Source organism: Monodelphis domestica, chromosome 1, assembly GCF_027887165.1.
Source record: "Monodelphis domestica isolate mMonDom1 chromosome 1, mMonDom1.pri, whole genome shotgun sequence".
Taxonomy (NCBI): domain Eukaryota; kingdom Metazoa; phylum Chordata; class Mammalia; order Didelphimorphia; family Didelphidae; genus Monodelphis; species Monodelphis domestica.
The window spans coordinates 516,833,765-516,851,046 of record NC_077227.1 but is presented as its reverse complement, the minus strand read 5'-3'; the positions used below and the strand labels follow the sequence as shown (position 1 = coordinate 516,851,046).

The following is a 17,282-nucleotide window of genomic DNA, read 5'->3' as shown; positions in this document are numbered from 1 at the left end:
ATATGTTGAATTGACTAACTTTAATGACCAAAAAAAAAGAATAAATGAAAAGAATTCTAGAACACTTAGATATTTTAGAAGAGGCATTAATATCACAGTTGTAATATTTTCTTTGCAATTTTCAGGCTCCCTCTGAAACTAGGCTAGTTATTTTGGATGGGTGTGTGTGTGTGTGTGTGTGTGTGTGTGTGTGTGTGTGTGTGTGTGTGTTTTAAAGAAATGGCCTAAATGTTCATCTTAATTAAAAAAAACATTGAAAGACAATTTTCAAAATTTTCTGTGAAAATGCAGAAGTTGGTGTGGTCATGATTAGAAGACACTGCTGTCTAGTAAAATTGTAGACCTGCCTTCTTTGGGATTCCCTAGGAATGATGTTCAAAATGCACTTATGTTCTGTATCATACAGGGTTTTAATGTGACTTCTCTACATTGAGAACACTTAGTACTTAGAATAGAAAATTCTTTGGTGCAAGAGTTAATTTCAAATATTAAGTGGACATGTCACATATAAGATATGATCCTGGGATTTAATATAAAAAAATGTGAGTCCTGATGATGGAAAATTTTTAGGTATCCAATAGGCAGCTAGGTAGCTCAGTGCATAGAGCATTGGGCCTAGAGTCAAGAAGATCCAAGTTCAAATCTAACTTTAGACTTTTACCAGCTATGTGGCCCTGGGTAAATCATTTAACTTTTGTCTCAGCACACTGAAGAAGGAAATGGCAAACCTAGTAACTTTGCTGGAAAAAAAAAACACAAAAAACCTCATGGACAGTATTGGTGTGATTATGGGCCAGAAAGTCATAATGGATCAAATTGGACTGAACAACAGCCATTTCTAATCCTATGACATTCATGTGTTTTAGCAAAAGGGATGTGGTAGATAACTAAGAGATCCTTGGGACATTAGAAGCTGAAGTTTTTAGATTTTGGAATCTAATCACCTAGTAGTTAAGAGCAATGCCTACTTTTGCTGAACCAAACTAGAATCTACCCTTTAACTAGAGTGCATTTAATTTTAATCAGGAAGAATCAAATCAACTTTTAAAATATAACAGTTCATTTTTGTTTATTATAACCTTTAATGGATATATTCTATATTTCTCATAATTTAGAGGTAGATGAATATTTCACTTTTAGAATGTTTTAGAGAGCTTTTCTTTTTACTATGCCATTTTATTATTTTTCAGACTATGGAAGGCTATACTCAGAATTTTATACCTCATACTTCTAAGATATTCTGAACAAATTTATTTCCAGATTTTTGATCCTTCCCTTTCCTTTCACGGTTCACTTTATTCAGTCATCTTCTTAAGACTTGTTCTTTTAGAGGTCCTGAAGGACTTAGATTTGTGTGCACAAACTTGAAAGAGACAAAGGCTAGAGGTCAATTATTCCCATTTCCATATGCTACTTTTAAAAACCCTGACCTTCTGTCTTAGAGTTCATACTAAGTACCAGTTATAAGACAGAAGAGTGATATGAACTGGGCATTAAATGACTTGCCCAGGATTACACAGCTAGGACATTTCTGAAGCTAAGTCCTGACCTATCCACTGAACCATCTAGCTGCCTCCTCTGTTTGCTATTTTTAACAAGCATGTTGTCTGTAGAGGCATAAATCCATAGAACCAAACTTAAATATCATTGCTAAGTGGAACTTTCCAACTCAACATTGAACACTGACTCTTATTTAATCAGTGACTTTATTTGCTTTTACTAGACATATAAAACCTATAATTTAACCTATAAAAGATCCTCTGGAAGGGAGGAAAAGAAAAGAAGGAAGGAAGGAAATAAGCATTTAGTAAGCAACTTGGTGCTACTATGTGCCAAGTGCTTTACAAATATCTTGCTTGATCCTCATAACAACTGAGGTAGGATGGAACTATTATTTATCCCTATTTTATGCTTGAGGAAACTGAGGGCAGACAGTGATTAAGTGATTTACCCAGGGTCACATAGCTAGTAAATTGCCTCAGCGGAATTTGAATGCAAGTCTTCCTGGCCCTGAATCTAGTGCTCTATCCTTTGGCTCATCTACCTGCTTCTATAAATTTTGCCTCATTATCTATGACTTTCTGTGACTTTTTTTATTATTTGAAAATGTTAAAGAACTGCATATTCTATTTCATTAGAAATTGTCATGTTTATCTTTAAATATGAGCATTTTTAATTGAGGAATCAAAGTGTTGCTTGGTAAAGGAGAGAGGCAGAGGTAGGGAATAAAAGAGAAATGGGGCTAGGACCACAGTGTAAGGATAATTTTAGGGTTGTGACCTAATCTAAATTATTTTTGGTCGCCAGGGAATATCCCAAATAAAATATCCAAGTCTTTTTTTTTTAATTTATGGTGGTTTAATTAATATAAGAGGGAAGGAATTAAAAGGAGAAGGGAAAGGGAAAAGGTAGGATTTCTTCCCCCTGGCCTGTGCCAGGGGGAGTTCAAAGTCCTCCGCCACGAGGTCCCTGAAGAAAATTAGTGACTTTTTAAGAGGATAGTATTTGGAAGGAAAAGGAGAAAGAATCAGCCTAAACTCCAATAGAGCTCAGTAAAGATGCCTCACTTGAACTAGGCTACTCAGCTTCCTCCAGTATAGGATCAAGGAAAACTCACCACTAAACCTGGACAATAGCAGCCACCACCCAAGATGCTGAAACTCTCAGCCTCAGCATGCTCCGCCAGCCACCTTTCCACCACCAAAGAGCCTGGAGAGAGGAAGTGATGTGAAACATATAGACGGTTTTTACATCACTTTCCTGCGTCTTACATGTACCAATGGTAGCTTAAGCTTGACTTAGGACAGCCTAGGGATCTGTCAGTTGTTTCTGATTTGTCATTTGCTAGCACATGTCTGTCATAGGCCATCCTCCTAAATACTTAATCCTTAAGTATGGGTGTAGACATTCCTGTTTTTGTTAGACTAAGTAGGGTGGAGTAATCTAAAGTTCACAACAGATAATATGAGAACAATGCATAGTAAAACAGTTTAGAGAAAGTAGTTTTGGGGTGTGTTCAAGGATAGCCTCAATTTCTGGGGGAAAGACAAGTGTGAAGAGGACTCTCAAAATAGGAACTTTCTTCAAAGAGTTTATAATGGTCACTTTTTTAAAAATTCAAAGGTATTTTATTTTCCCAATTACTTATAATAATTTTCAACATGTTTTCCAAAGTCATAAGATCCAAACTGTCTGCTTCCCTTCCTTCCCTCCTTCAACTCAGAGATGGTAAGCAATTTGATCTTGAATGTTTTATCATGCAAAATACACTTCCATATTGGTTGTTATAAGAGCACCTTCATACAAAACCAAAACTCCAAAAAAAAAATTTAAATATACAATGCTTTGATTCACATCCTTCTATCTCCAATAGTTGTTTCTTTGGAGGTGGATAGCATTCCCCATCATAAGTCCTTAAGAATTGTTCAGGATCATTGCATTGCTGAGAGTAGACATATTGTCGCAGTTCATTATTGTACAGTATTGCTGTTACTATGTACAGTGTTCTGTTGGTTTTGCTTATTTCATTCCGCATTATTTCATGCAGATATTTCCAGCCTTTTCTGAAGTTATTTTGCTTATCATTTCTATAGCACAATAATATTCCATCACCAGCATATATGACAATTTGTTCAGCCATTCCCCAATTGATGACATTCCCTCAATTTCCAATTCTTTGTCACCACAAAAGCAGTTGCTAGAAATATTTTTGTATAAATAGGTCCTTTCCCCTTTTTTAATGTTTTCTTTGGGATATAGACCCAGTAGTAGTATTATAGGATCAAAGGATATGCTCAGTTTTTATGACCTTTTGGGCATGGTTTCAAATTGCCCACCAGAATGGTTGGATCAGTTTACAACTCCACCAGTAATCCATGAGTGTCAAAGTTTTGCCACATCCTCGCCAACATTTATCACTTTCCTTTATTGTCATATTGGCCAATCTGATAGGTGTGAAATGGTACTTCATAGTTGTTTTATTTTGCATTTCTTTAATCAAGAGTGATTTAAATTTGCTTATAATTATTGATAACTTTGATTTCTTCATCTGAAAATTGCTTGCTCATAATCCCTTGACCATTTGTCATTTGGGGAATTGCTTGTATAATGGTCACTTTTGAGAATGGTTGGGTAAGATGAAGAGGCATTAGGGAAGACAGTAATTGGGCTGGACTGAAAACATGATGGCATCTCATTACAGGGCCTAGTTCCTTTCTCAGTGAACTGTTTACATCTGGTGCTGGCCCTGCAAGACTTTCAAATGTGGCCTTAACATTTCCATTCTCACTATTACCTTAAGAATGATGATTCTCAATATTTTATTTATTCATTCATTTATGTTGAAATGGTTTTAAATGGATTTAAAATTTTTTATTTTTAGTTCAAAATTCTCTCCCCACCTCCACCCCTTTCCCCACCATTGGGAAGGAAAGATATATAATATACTATATATGAAGTCAAAAAAATTTTTTTTACATTTGAAATCATTCAAAACATTTCTCCATCAGCCATACCTCTCCTCCCCACAAAAAGGAAGTAAAGAAAACGTTTAAAAAATTTTACTTCAATCTTCACTCTGACGCCAATTCTTTTTCTGTAGGTAGATAGCATTTTTCATCATAAGTCCATCCAAAATGCCTTGGATCATTTTATTGGTCAGAATAGATAAACCATACATAGTTGATCTTCCTGACAATATATTCAAAACGTTTTTGCATTAGCCATGGTGGGGGGTGGGGGGTGGGGGGTGGGGAGGAGAAAAACAAAAAATGTACAGTTAAAAAAAATGCTTCCCTCTGCAGTTTTAGGTCCATCAGTTCTTTTTGTGCAGGTGGACAACATTTTATATCATGAGTCTTTTGGAGGTGTATTGGATCATTGTATCAATCAGTTTCTAAGTCTTTCACGTTGTTGATTATCTTTATGATATTGCTGTTACTGTGTAAATTTTTGCTAACTTCATTTTGCATCAGTTTACATTTTTCCCAGATTTTCTGCAACCATCCCTTTCATTATTTCTTAGAGCACAGAAGTACCCTGTCTTTTCACATACCATAACTTCTCAACATTTTATTTAGTAGTGACACCTTGAAAGCAGTGAATCATGTCACTTATATTTGCAAATTCTTTACTATTGTGCTATAAAAGGAATAATGAACTGGAGGAATTCCATGTAAACTGAAACTGAAAGGACCTCCAGGAATTGATGTAGTGTGAAAGAAGCAAAACCAGGAGAACCTTATATACAGAGACTGTGGTACTGTGGTACAATCAACTGTAATGGACTTCTCTACTAGCAGCAATACAATGATCCAGAACAGTTCTAAGGGACTTATGAGAAAGAACACTATCCACATTCAGAGGAAGAACTGTGGGAGCAGAAACGCAGAAGAAAAACAACTGCTTGATTACATGGGTCATGGGGATATGATTGGGGTTATAGACTCTCAATGATCACCCTAGTACAAGTATCAATAATATGGAAATAGGTCTTTATCCATGACACATGGAAAACCCAGTGGAATTGAGCGTTGACTACGGAAGGGGGGTGAGAGGAGGGGAGGGAAAGCACATGAATCATGTAACCGTGGAAAATTTTTCTTAATTAAGCAATTAAATAACATTTTAAAAAGTTTGCAAATTCTTAATATAGTGATTTGCATGCAGTAGTTACTTAATAAATTAATGGATAGTCATTTATTAAACTATGCAAAGAGTTGTTACTGAGTGAATGAATGAAAATTATTAAGTACTTATGAGCAAAGCATTATGTGCTAAGTAAGGGTCATACAAATAGAAAAAGTGAGAGTTCTTCTCTAGGAGCTCACTTTCTAATGGAAACAACATACAAGAAATTTCAACTGCAATTCAGAATTTAAGTTTCATGGTCTTTAGGGTGCGGTGACCAAACAAATAGTATTGTCTTTTTGAAGGTCATTCCTATTGGTAAAATTATATCTGTTTCTGATGTTGAATATTTTGACAGTACCAAGGACTTTTGTACCAAGAACTTTGTTTTCCAGGTCTTTAGTAGATTGTGGCACCCGAGGAAGCTTCACTGCCCATAGAAGCATTTGTCAGGTCACATCTCCACAGGGGTTGCTTCTGGGGTGATGTCTGAGAAGACTGGGCTAGAAGCAGGATCACTGGTCTGGTAGGTGCTGCCACTCCTAGGGCTCTTGTTTTACGTATCCTTTGGTAGGTAGTTAGAAGTTGATATTGTAAAGTAAGGCAAGTGGGCTCTTCTCCATAACCATAACTCCCCTTAGTGATGGCTATAAAGTATAGGCTAAGTAGCAGGCTTCACTAGGCTCTCAGTTGAATGAATGAAATGAGGCCATAATGTTATCATTATCCTACAAAAGAGGTACTGGTGGTCTGATGGTTCTGAATTCACTTTTAAAGCTCCTTGGGGAGAAAAAAAAATCAAGATTTATCCCCTTATATTGTAATACTTTAAAAATCAGCGATTTGATTATTGTAGGTAATAGCTGTATCAACACAGACCAGGCAGTGGGTGAGTGTTATATTTGGACCATGAAGACTCAAGTTCAAATCTTGCCTCAGACACTTACTTTGTGTCCCTAGGCAATTCACTTAACCTCTGTCTTCCTCAGGTTCCTCCTTTATAAAATTGGAACAATTATAACACCTGCCTCTCAGAGTTATGAAAATCAAATATATAACATATACCATGCTTTGCATATAAAGGCTCATCATCATCATCCATGTCTTCATCTTTTCATATTGCAAAATGACATTAATTGGAATATGGGAAAGCAGTATGATACAGTAGATGGATTTTCATTCAGGAAGATTCTGAGTTTCTCGTCTTCTGCCATTTACCAGTTGTGTAACTGTGAACTTATCTGGGCTTCAGTTTCTCATCTGTAAAATGAAGAATTTGGACTAGATATGGGATTCTTAACTTTTGTGTGTGTCAGACCTCTTTGGCAGGCTGGTGAAGACTCCTTATAATGTTTTTTTAAAGGCTTAAAATGAAATACATAGCATTAGAGAAGGAACCATTTATGTTGAAATTATTATAAAAAAAATTTAAGTTCATGGAGCCTAGGTAAGGACTTCTGGATTAGATGATTTTTAAAGTTCCCTTTGACTGTACTTGAAGATCTGTTGAGTGGGTAAAAAAACTTAAGTAGATTTCATTGTGGGCAAGTGTAAGAAATTCTATTTAAATAAAGCTACTCCATACCATACAATGAAAAAAGTTGTGAATTATTAGTGGGAAACTTAAGAAAGGAACCCAGGAGCCATTTGTAAACCAGTCTTCAAAACCATATCACAGTCTAATGTGCCACCTTGGTCAAAAAGTTCAGCAAGATATGTACCATGTATTTAAAAAAATAGCACTTGCACAATTATATAGAGCCATAGTTAAAGGAACCATGAGAGCTTCTGGTCATCATAGCTCAGGAAATTATAATGAAACTGATGAAGACCTAGAGCAGGATGTTTAAATTGAAATGTTTAAGGGGATAGAGGTCTGTCCTCTTAGAACTGAGAACAAGCTAAAAAAGATTAGAACTGTTCAGTGTGAAAAGATGAAGTCTAAGGATGTTATGAAGGATATGGCTAGAAAGGCAAAATTAAAAAAAATATTTTCTTATGGATTTAGCAATCACCCACCATATTCCATATGTAAAACATTGCATATGAAGCTTTTACTTTTATGCACAAATTGCTTTTAAAAGTTATATATTAAATCGAATAAGAGTATAGCAGAAATCATCCTTTCTGTTTGTGTCCTTTCTAAACTTTCTTCTTTGCTCCTCTTTTCTTCTCTAGGCAATTTTGTTTCTTTAGGAATAATAAAACTATTGCATGTAACTTGGTTTGCCTATAAAATTGTGTTTTGTATATTAAACTTAAAACTATCATTATTCAAATATTGCAAAATTTATAATGGAATTTACTTTAAACAGTCTTATTGGTATCTTTTTTTTAATCAACTTTAATTTTGGACTTTATCTCTCCCCCCCCCCCCCCCCCCAGCTATCTCCTATAATAAAAGTGGTATGGGAGGAGTAGGGGGAGGTGCTTCAGCAAAATAAACAACGCATCAATCAAATATTATATGCAATCTGAAATTAACTTTTAAATCATTTTAATTTTTATTATAAATGAGCTTCTTGACATTACTGATAATACTCAGTGATAAATTCCTCAAATTAATTATTTTGGAAGATCTAAAAAGTGACTCTGGCTTTTTTTTTTTTAACTGCTATCACTATAGCAGAGGAAATAGAAGGGTATTTTGTACTTTGCCTGTTTCATGGGTTGACAAAAAAATTAATAAAGGCTTTAGTGACCAATCATTTGATGATGAGTCTTTGCACTTAAGTATGTAGGCTAATATCTTTAGACATATTCTGTGATTGAACCTCTATCTGAGGTTTCCAGGATCTGTCAAATCTTGTATTCTGCTACCCTTCAGAAATCCAGGGTCACCCCCATGTAGGATTCTGGTGAAATCTAGCACATCTTTATTTTTTATCAGTTTGTGAAAATCAGAGGGGTAGTATGGCAGAGTGACTGGTCTAGCTTTGGACTAGTTGGTCTTTTTTCTGATATATATCAATTTATATGGCAGTGGGCAAATTATGTAGCCTCTCAGGGCCCTCAAGCAACTCTATAAAACTTTAATTTACAGGTAAGTTGCTAACTCGCATAGTTAGAAAGCATTTCCACACCTAGAGTTTCACAGGTCTGGGAGGAAAGTATAGGCAAGCAAAAACTTGAATAGAATAAACCATTAACATCATGGTGAAACAAAATTATGTTTTCTGTATTTAGTGAAGCTGGCATAGGCCATAACTTTTTTTTTTTTTAAATAATAAACCCCTACCTTCCATCTTGAAATTAATACTGTGTATTGGTTCCAAGGCAGAAGAGTGGTGAGGGTTAGGCAATGAAGGTCAAGTGACTTGCCTAGGGTTACACAGCTAGGAAGAGGCTGAGATTTGAACCTAGGACTTCCCATCTCTAGGGTTGGCTCTCAATCCACTGAGCCACCCAGCTGTCCGTCATAACTTTTTAAAAGAAAAAATAGCATGAGGAATGGGAAGCTTAATTTACTTCATGAAACTTTGTCTAATTAGTTTCCTTTTCTGACCATCTTCTGATGCCTTAACTTTATCATCATTATCATAAGCTTCTTATTTTGAAGACTTTTCCATATTGTGACATAATGTATTTTATAAGCTTGTTTCTTGATTTGGTATTTTTCAAATATAGATCACTTTATTTCATTTGTTGCCTATGATGGAGAAATCTGAAAGTATCATGCAGAGGTACTGCCATAGTATAATAGGAGTTCTATACTTGCTAGTATCCTGAACGAGATACTACTGCCTGATGAATTACTTTAATAATTCAGTTCAGCAAACACTAGGTGTTAACTGTATGCAAAGCAAACTTGGAATTGGAAAGAACAGAGTAAAATCCAGGTAGTTGATCCCCAAAACAAATGGAGAAAATATAAGAAAGCATTTGCCTTTGCCTTTGAAGAATCCAAGTTTCCTGAACAGATAAGATGAGTGTTAGAGCACTGAAAGAACTGGTGAAAGTGATTGTTGAAACTTTGTCCATTATCTTTGAAAGGTACTAAAGAAGGGGTAGCTAGGGTGACATAGTGAGTAGTATACTGGTTCTGGAGTCTGGGAGGACCTGGATTAATTTATGAATATTTCCGAGCTGAGTGACTCTAAGGCTAGTCACAGTACCTCCATGCTTATCCCTTATCATTCTTCTGCCTTATAATTGATTCTAAGACAGAAGGTCACTTCTTTTTTAAAGGATACTGGAGAAGCAGGAAATTTCACTTTCTTCCAATGGGGAAAAAAAACCCCAAAACTAGTAGGGGAGAGAAATAAGATGGAGTCAGAAAACTACAGTCCAATAAATTTGATTGATCCTTGACAAAATTACAGGATGTATTATTGAAGGGATAATTAGTGAACGTCTAGAAAAATAAGCAGTCATCACAAAGTTCATGATGGCTTTATCAAGAACAAGTCATATTAGATACTTATTTTTTTTATATAGGTTTATAATAAGACCAGCAGATCAGGGAAATGCTAGTAGAAAAGAGTTTACCTAGATTTAGCAAAGCATTTGATTACATCAGCTAGGTGGTACAGGGTATAGAGTGCCAGACCTAGAATCAGGGAGACCTAAGTTCAAATCAGGCATCAGACACTTAGTGGCTTTGTGACCCAGGGCAACCCCCCAAATAGTGCAAGACTCTGTTGGCCTCAGTTTCCTCATCTGTAAAATGGGCTAGAGAAAGAAATGGCAAACCACTTCAGTATCTTTGCCAAGAAAACCCCAAAGGGGATCACAAAGACATGACTGAAAAAGGAGTAAACAACAATAGTTCTGTTTGTGGACAATTTAGATAAGGGCCAGATGGTAATAAAATAGATTTTAAGACTTTTTTACTGAATGGCCAGACCCCAAAATAATGGAGTAATAGTTAATTATCAACTTTGAAAAGGTTCTTTAGTGAAATACCCCCAGGATGGTGTCCTTGATCTTGGACTTTTTTTAAACATTGTTTTTAATGACTTGGATAAGAGCATATGTGATGTGCTTTTCAGATTTGCAAATGTTACAGAGCTAGGAGGGATAGCTAGAACATTACAGGACAAGAGTCAGAAGTGGAAGAGTCCAGTAGATTAGAACATTAGCTAAATCTAACTAGATAAATACACTTGATTTAAAAAAAACAAACAACACTTTACATATAAGCTGGGAAAGATTGTTAGGCAGTAATTTGTTAGAAAAAGATCTGGGGGGGTTTAGTGGATTGCAAGTACAACATGAATAGTGTGATATAACCACCAAAGGAGGAGAAAGTACCCAATTTGGAAGCATGGTGGAGAAGTCAGGTAGAGAAGCCCCCAAATGATGCAGTTAAATGTGAAATGAAATGTCTGAGTTCTTAAATGGGGGTTTGGAGTTCATCTTCCCTTTTCCCTCCTCCAATCAGAAAGGCAGAGAATAGTGATGAGGTGAAGTCCCAAGACTGGTGAGATCTTGCAAGATGATACAGTTATTCTAATAATTAGCTTTCTAGGATATGATAGAAAAGTCAGCCAACTCCCAAAAGAGAGAAATGAGATATCTGAGTTGAGCTCTTTCTTAAATGGTGGACAGAACTAGAAGCATGTGAATTGTATACTCAAGATATTTTATGCCCTGTTTTCATGACTACTTTCTTAGTTATGAAACCTTGTTGTAGCATTCTAGTCAGTCCTGGAAGGTTTCAATGATGTTCAGTGTAGGTAGAGATTTGCAAGGAAGTAGATTTTGGCTTGATATAAAGAACTTCCTAACCATTATAACTATTCTGGAATGGCCTATCTTGGAAAATAGTATGTTCTTCCTTATTAGAGGTCTTTAATGGCTGTGTGACCACTTCTTTGTTATGTTGAGAGGAGATTCTTGTTGAGGTCTAGACTGGACTTGATGATATATCAGGGCCTTTCCAACTCTGTCATTTTATGTTCTTTGTTCTCTAAACATGTTTGAAAAGACCGTTGCAATTTCAATTTGCCTTTGTATTCTTCAGAAGCAGAGTATTATTTATACTTTTGCCTCTGAATCTTGAGTCCAGAGATTTTAGAATTAAGATTTATGCTAATACAAATTGACTGACAATGTTATTATAATTTCTTAATGAAGTGTTTTATTTTATTTCTGTCCTTGTATAAATGAAGTTTTCAAGTTCTTTTAATTAAAAAAGTTTGCTCAATATACAGATTAAGATGAAGTAACTGTGCATTGTTTTACCAAAAAATCCCTTAGAAATGATTTAGAGTGGGGTCTTAATTTTAAACATTATGTTTAAACATTCATAATTTTAAAGATTTTATTATCCTACATAAGGGTTTTATTTTGGGTATATTTGTTGACAGCAAAAAGTCCCTAGAAAAATAAAGAGAAATGTTTTTTCTTAGAATTTTTCTGCCTTCCCAAACAACTTTAGTTAGTATGTTTCATTATGGCTAAGATAGTCACTGATTACAAAATGTTGATATAAAGAAAATAGCCTTTGAGGTTGAAAAAAGGACAGTCTTAGTACAAAAAGTTCTACTAAAGTAGGAAATCAGAAATTCAGAAATCAGTAGTAAGCTTTTTAAACTTATTATCAGAAAGGTAAATTAAAAAATGAAAAATGTTTTGATAAAAATAGGAATGGTAAATCTATCATGAGATGGGAGAAATGAGATGTTTGGGGGAAACACTCCATAACTTTTTGAGTTTTGTATGAGGGAGCATAACAGTTTTCTTCTTCACTGAATATTGTAGCCATATAGATCTGAACTAGTATGATATTTTGATATTTCTGAGAAAACTTTTATGCTGTTTTCCTTGTTGTTATTGTTTGCTTTTCCCCCCCATGCTTTTATTTCAAGGGCAAATAGTCTTGGAGGAATTGTGGGGTAATGAAAGTATCTGTGGGTCTAGGATTGAAAATACAGAAATAGTGATTTTCATTTATTGTCTACCTCCTTATTTAACATTTTTACTTTTAAAAGGTAAAAACAACCTACAGTAAGACCCTAATCACTTATATAAAGGATGTGTATTATAGGAGCATTAAAGACGGAATTTAGAGAAAATTAGAAAACAAATAAGCATTTTATTAAATATCTACCACGTTTCAGGCACTGTGCCAGACACTTTACAGATGTTATCTCATTTGATCCTCCTCACAACACTAGGAGTTAGGTGCTTACTATCATCATTTGACAGTTGAGGACCCTAAAGGATACTGAGGTTAAGGCACTTACTTGCCTGGTAAGTGGCAAAAACTTCATTGATCCTTGAAGGCAGAAATATGACTTGAATAAGAGGGGGGGGCGGCATTCAGGGTAGGAATGAAGGAGAGAACATAGAAATGCAGGAAATGATGAGTGGAAAGTTTGAGCAGGAAATTAAGATGAGTTAAGATGGATTAAGATTGTGGAGGACTTTGAATGGTATGCCAAGTGTCTGAATGATATTAAAGTGAATAGGGAACCATGAGTTAAGGGAGTGGGAAAGTGTTGGAAATCAATATTTAAGAAAGTTAATATGTTGATTATATGTAGGATGGATTAGAGAGACTAGAAATTGGAAACCCAACTATTAAACTAATATTGCAACAATATTAGTGTGAGCTAATAAATGTCTAAACAAAGGTGGTGATTAGGAATGGAAAGAAGGAAGTGTGTAAGAGGTTACAAAGGAAGAACTAAATTCAAATATTTAATAAACATCTTCTATGTATTAGGCACCTAGAATTTAGTGGTTAATGATATAATCCCTGTTCTCAAGTAGTGTAAGACAACTGGATGAGGGTGGGAAATGACATGTATACAGAAAATACATGATTAAAAAAAAAGTGTGATGGGTCAAAGAAGGATTTCAGAGTATTCTAAGTTGTAGTTTGTTTTTTTTTAAACCCTTAGAAGAATTGCAAGGAGGACTAGGCAGTCAGGTTAAGTGACTTGCCTAGGCTCACACAGCTATAAAGCATCTGAGGCCATATTTGAACCCAAGTTCTGACTCCAGGTCTGGAGCTCTCTTCACTGTGCTACCTTGCTGCCCTGATTTCAAGGTATTCTAGAAAAATTTGAGGGACAAAGATACTTTCAGCTGAAGGGATCAGGTAATGCTCCAAATTGGAAGTGGCATCCAACCTAAGCTTTGAAAGAAGAAAAGGATTCCAAAGTGTGAGGTGGGTAAGGAACAGATAGTAGTCTAGTTTGACTGTAATGTTGAGTATATGAAGGAGTAATATGTAAGGTAGGTTGAAGCTAAGTTGTAGAGGAATTAGTGTTTGAGGCAAGATTGAAATCCTAGTCTTCCTAACTGCTCTGTCTCCCACATTATACTACTTCATTTGTCTGAGCTAGGCTTCTTTACCTGTAAAATGAGTAGACTAGATGTCTTTTATAGTTTTAACATTTTGTGGCTTGGAAGTTTGTTCAGAGACAAATCCAGAATGAAACACCTACCCATTCCTATGTTTGGATAGATGGTTTCAGAAAAAAATGGGCTAAAGTAGATGACCTCTGAGTTGTCCCTCTCAGCCAGAGATTTTATCATTCTGTGAGTTTATATTTTATCCAATAATTGGTAATAAGGAGAATAACCTGTTCTTTAGGAAGGTTATTTTGGCAGCTTTCTAAAGATTGGATAGATAGAGAGTCTGAAGGCAGGTAGGGCAATTAGAAGACTGTTAACAAGAGGCAGCTAGGTGACTCAGTAGATTGAGATCCAGGCCTAGAGTTGGGAGGTCCTGGGGTCAAATTTGGCCAACGATACTTATTAGCTTCGTGACCCTGTCACGTCTTGGTCACTTAACACCAATTGCTTGGCCCTACCACTCTTCTGTCTTGGAATCAATAATTAATATCAATTCTAAGACTGAATGTAAGGGTTTTGAAAGAGAATGACTAAGTTCTCTAGGACAAAGCCCAAGCCTCAACATGCTGCTACTTACTCCCACTCCTACAAGGCCCATAAAAAGAATTGTAACCCTTACCTAAAATACCATCTGCCAATTTAGAATTCTGCCTACCTCTCGTGCTCTGGACTAAATTCAGTCATCTATTTCTTAATTTTGGTCTCATTTAGCCAATTGAGAAGCTTCCTGATTGCTGTCACTGTGACCTCCAAGGAGAGGAAAGAGGAAAAGCCCTCATAAAAGAAAAGTTCATTTAATTAGATCATTCCCTTCAAGTGTCCATGACTCTTTTAAAACTTTTTTTTTTTGGTCTTGAGTTTTCCCTTGTGGCTTATGGTATAGACATCCCTTCCTCAGCCCTTGCCTCCTCCCATGAAGTTCAGTAACTTGATAACTCATTTGTACCTGAGAGTTATCTTAGAGGTTAAGGGACTTGACTAGTGTGTCAGGCATGATTTAACCCAGGTCTTCTTGCCTCTAAAGTTGACCATCACTGTTCTGCAATGCTGCCTCTCTTCTAGAACTTTCAGTACTTAAAAAGTTTGTCTTTCAAGGCTGTTAGTGGCTCTACTTTTTTTCTCCTTTCTCTCATATCTACATTTATATACACACACATAGAAGAAAAGTTCATGTGTAGTTTTCCTTTCTACCTACAACAGAAATTCTTCAAGATGGCTCCCTAGTCAAGGCCCTTATTATTTGGTCATCTTTTAGGTGACAGTTAAATTTCTTCACCAACAGATTTATTGATCATATCTATCCCTGACCCAGAACAGAGGAACCAGGTGTCCTGACCCCCACCCCTGTGCGTCCCCCGTTCCCCCCCCCCCCCCCAATAAATAAACCAGAGAAGTCAAGATTCCTGACACAGACCAGAGGGGACACTAATGGTAGATCTCTGACAGAAGAAATAAATCTGAAGAGTTAGAAGCTGTGAATTACGTTATAGTACAGGGGTTTTTAAAAGCAAAAATCACAAAGGGAAAGAGGGGCATAGAACAGAGTGAGTGACATGTGATTAAGTACAAAATGATTGGTTACAGAGTTGATACACAGGGACCAACATTGGTTAGAAGTTTGATAATTGGAGGTGGCAATGAGCCTCCTCTTTCACCAGACTTCAAGAAAAGCTCATTGTTGGAGTTCAGGTACAAGATAATGGCCCACACTTTTGGACAGCAAACCAGGCATCCTTGAAGGATAACTTGGTGTAGCTAAAGATAACAGGTCTTACAACTCCCTTTCACATTCAGTCTTCCAAGGCCAGCAAAAATTATTAGCAGAAATAGTTTTCTAAACTTAATCCATTACGAATCAGCTAAATTCTGGACTAAGTTCAGAAACAGACTCATGACTTACACATTTTTAGGAAACAAGCAAGAGCAAAATTTTGGTCCTCAGCTCAGGCCTGTAATTGGTCAGACCAAAGCCTCTTTTAAAAAACACGAGTACTGCTGAAAAGAGTAGCAGAATTAAGTTTATTTTTACATTCACAATACTAAACATAGAACACCAGAGTTAACAAAGTTGAGTGAATTGTTTAGACTTTGCAAACTTCTATTGACTCTTTTTTTGTACTTATAATATTTGAACAGATCCCATGATCTTGTAGGATTAGGAGCTGGAAAGGACCTTAGAGACCTTCTTACCCAATCATCTGATTTTACTCATCACTGTGGATGTGCTACCACCATAGGTAAAAAATGCAACCTGTTCATGTCTTCTCATCTTATGTGATTCTTGTCCCCTTCTTTCCTTTTAAAAAGCTTTATGGGGGTCAGCTGGGTGGCTCAGTGGATTGAGAGCCAACCCTAGAGATGGGAGGTCCTAGGTTCAAATCTGGCCTCAGACACGTCCCAGCTGGGTGACCCTGGGCAAGACACTTGACCCCCATTGCCTAGCCTTTACCACTGTTCTGCCTGAGAACCAATACACAGTATTGATTCTAAGACAGATGGTAAGGGTTTTTATTTAATAAACAAACAACTTTATGTCCCTACCGCCACCACCAGAAAAAAATCACAGCATAAACAAAGAAGCCAACAAAAATCCTGAACCAAGGAAACAAAATATTTAAAAGTTGTGTTGTATGCCTACAATCTACCTCAGAATCTGGATTGAAGAGAACTAAAAGCTTAGTTCTAAAAGAACTAAAAGCTAGTCCAAGATGTATCTTTTGGTTGAACAACAGCCCTTGTACAAAATACCAGCAAAGGTCTTATAGAGCCTTTGCTTCAAGATCTTAAGTGAGAAAGAGCCTCCAAAAGGAGCCCATTACACTTTTGACTAGTCCTTTATAGGAAGTTTTTCCTTATAATATGTTAGTTTGTTTGCCTCTTTGCAACTCTTACCTATTATTTCCAATTCTTCCTTTGGGGGGGATCAAGCAAAACTATATTATTCCTTTTCTACCTGATAGGCTTTCAAAATACTTGATGTTATTCACCAAAACATCCCCATTTCCTTCACCTAAACTCCATACTGCATGAATTGCAGGCTTCACTGTCCTAATGATATCCTTTCTAGAGGATGTTTTGTCATTCCTTAAATATCTGGCAAATTGGAGACACAATAGCACAATATTCTAAATGTTATCATGATTCAGAATACAGTGGGACTGTTATCTCTCTAGTCTGAGACAATCATGTCTTTTAAATGTAACCTAATCCTAAACAATATGCTTTTTTAATGTAACCTGCATTACCCTTCTTGGACATCATATTGCACCTGTGACTTATTTTAGCTTATAGTTTACTGATACCACCAGATCTTTCCTTTCCTTTCCTTTCCTTTCCTTTCCTTT

General features: G+C 36.1%; 1 protein-coding gene across 2 annotated transcripts in view; it reads left to right on the top strand.

Annotated features, from left to right (window-relative positions):
* Positions 1 to 17,282, top strand: part of PPM1G (protein phosphatase, Mg2+/Mn2+ dependent 1G) — a 36,905-nt gene that overhangs the window by 5,054 nt on the left and 14,569 nt on the right. Inside the window, exon 1 of one of the 2 annotated variants that reach the window (XM_056813194.1) lies at positions 16,154 to 16,175. The exons of the other annotated variant lie outside the window; for it this stretch is intronic. The gene's annotated coding sequence lies outside the window, so the exon portion shown is untranslated. Of the gene's footprint in view, positions 1 to 16,153; positions 16,176 to 17,282 lie in introns of those variants that run through there. 2 annotated transcript variants of the gene reach the window in all.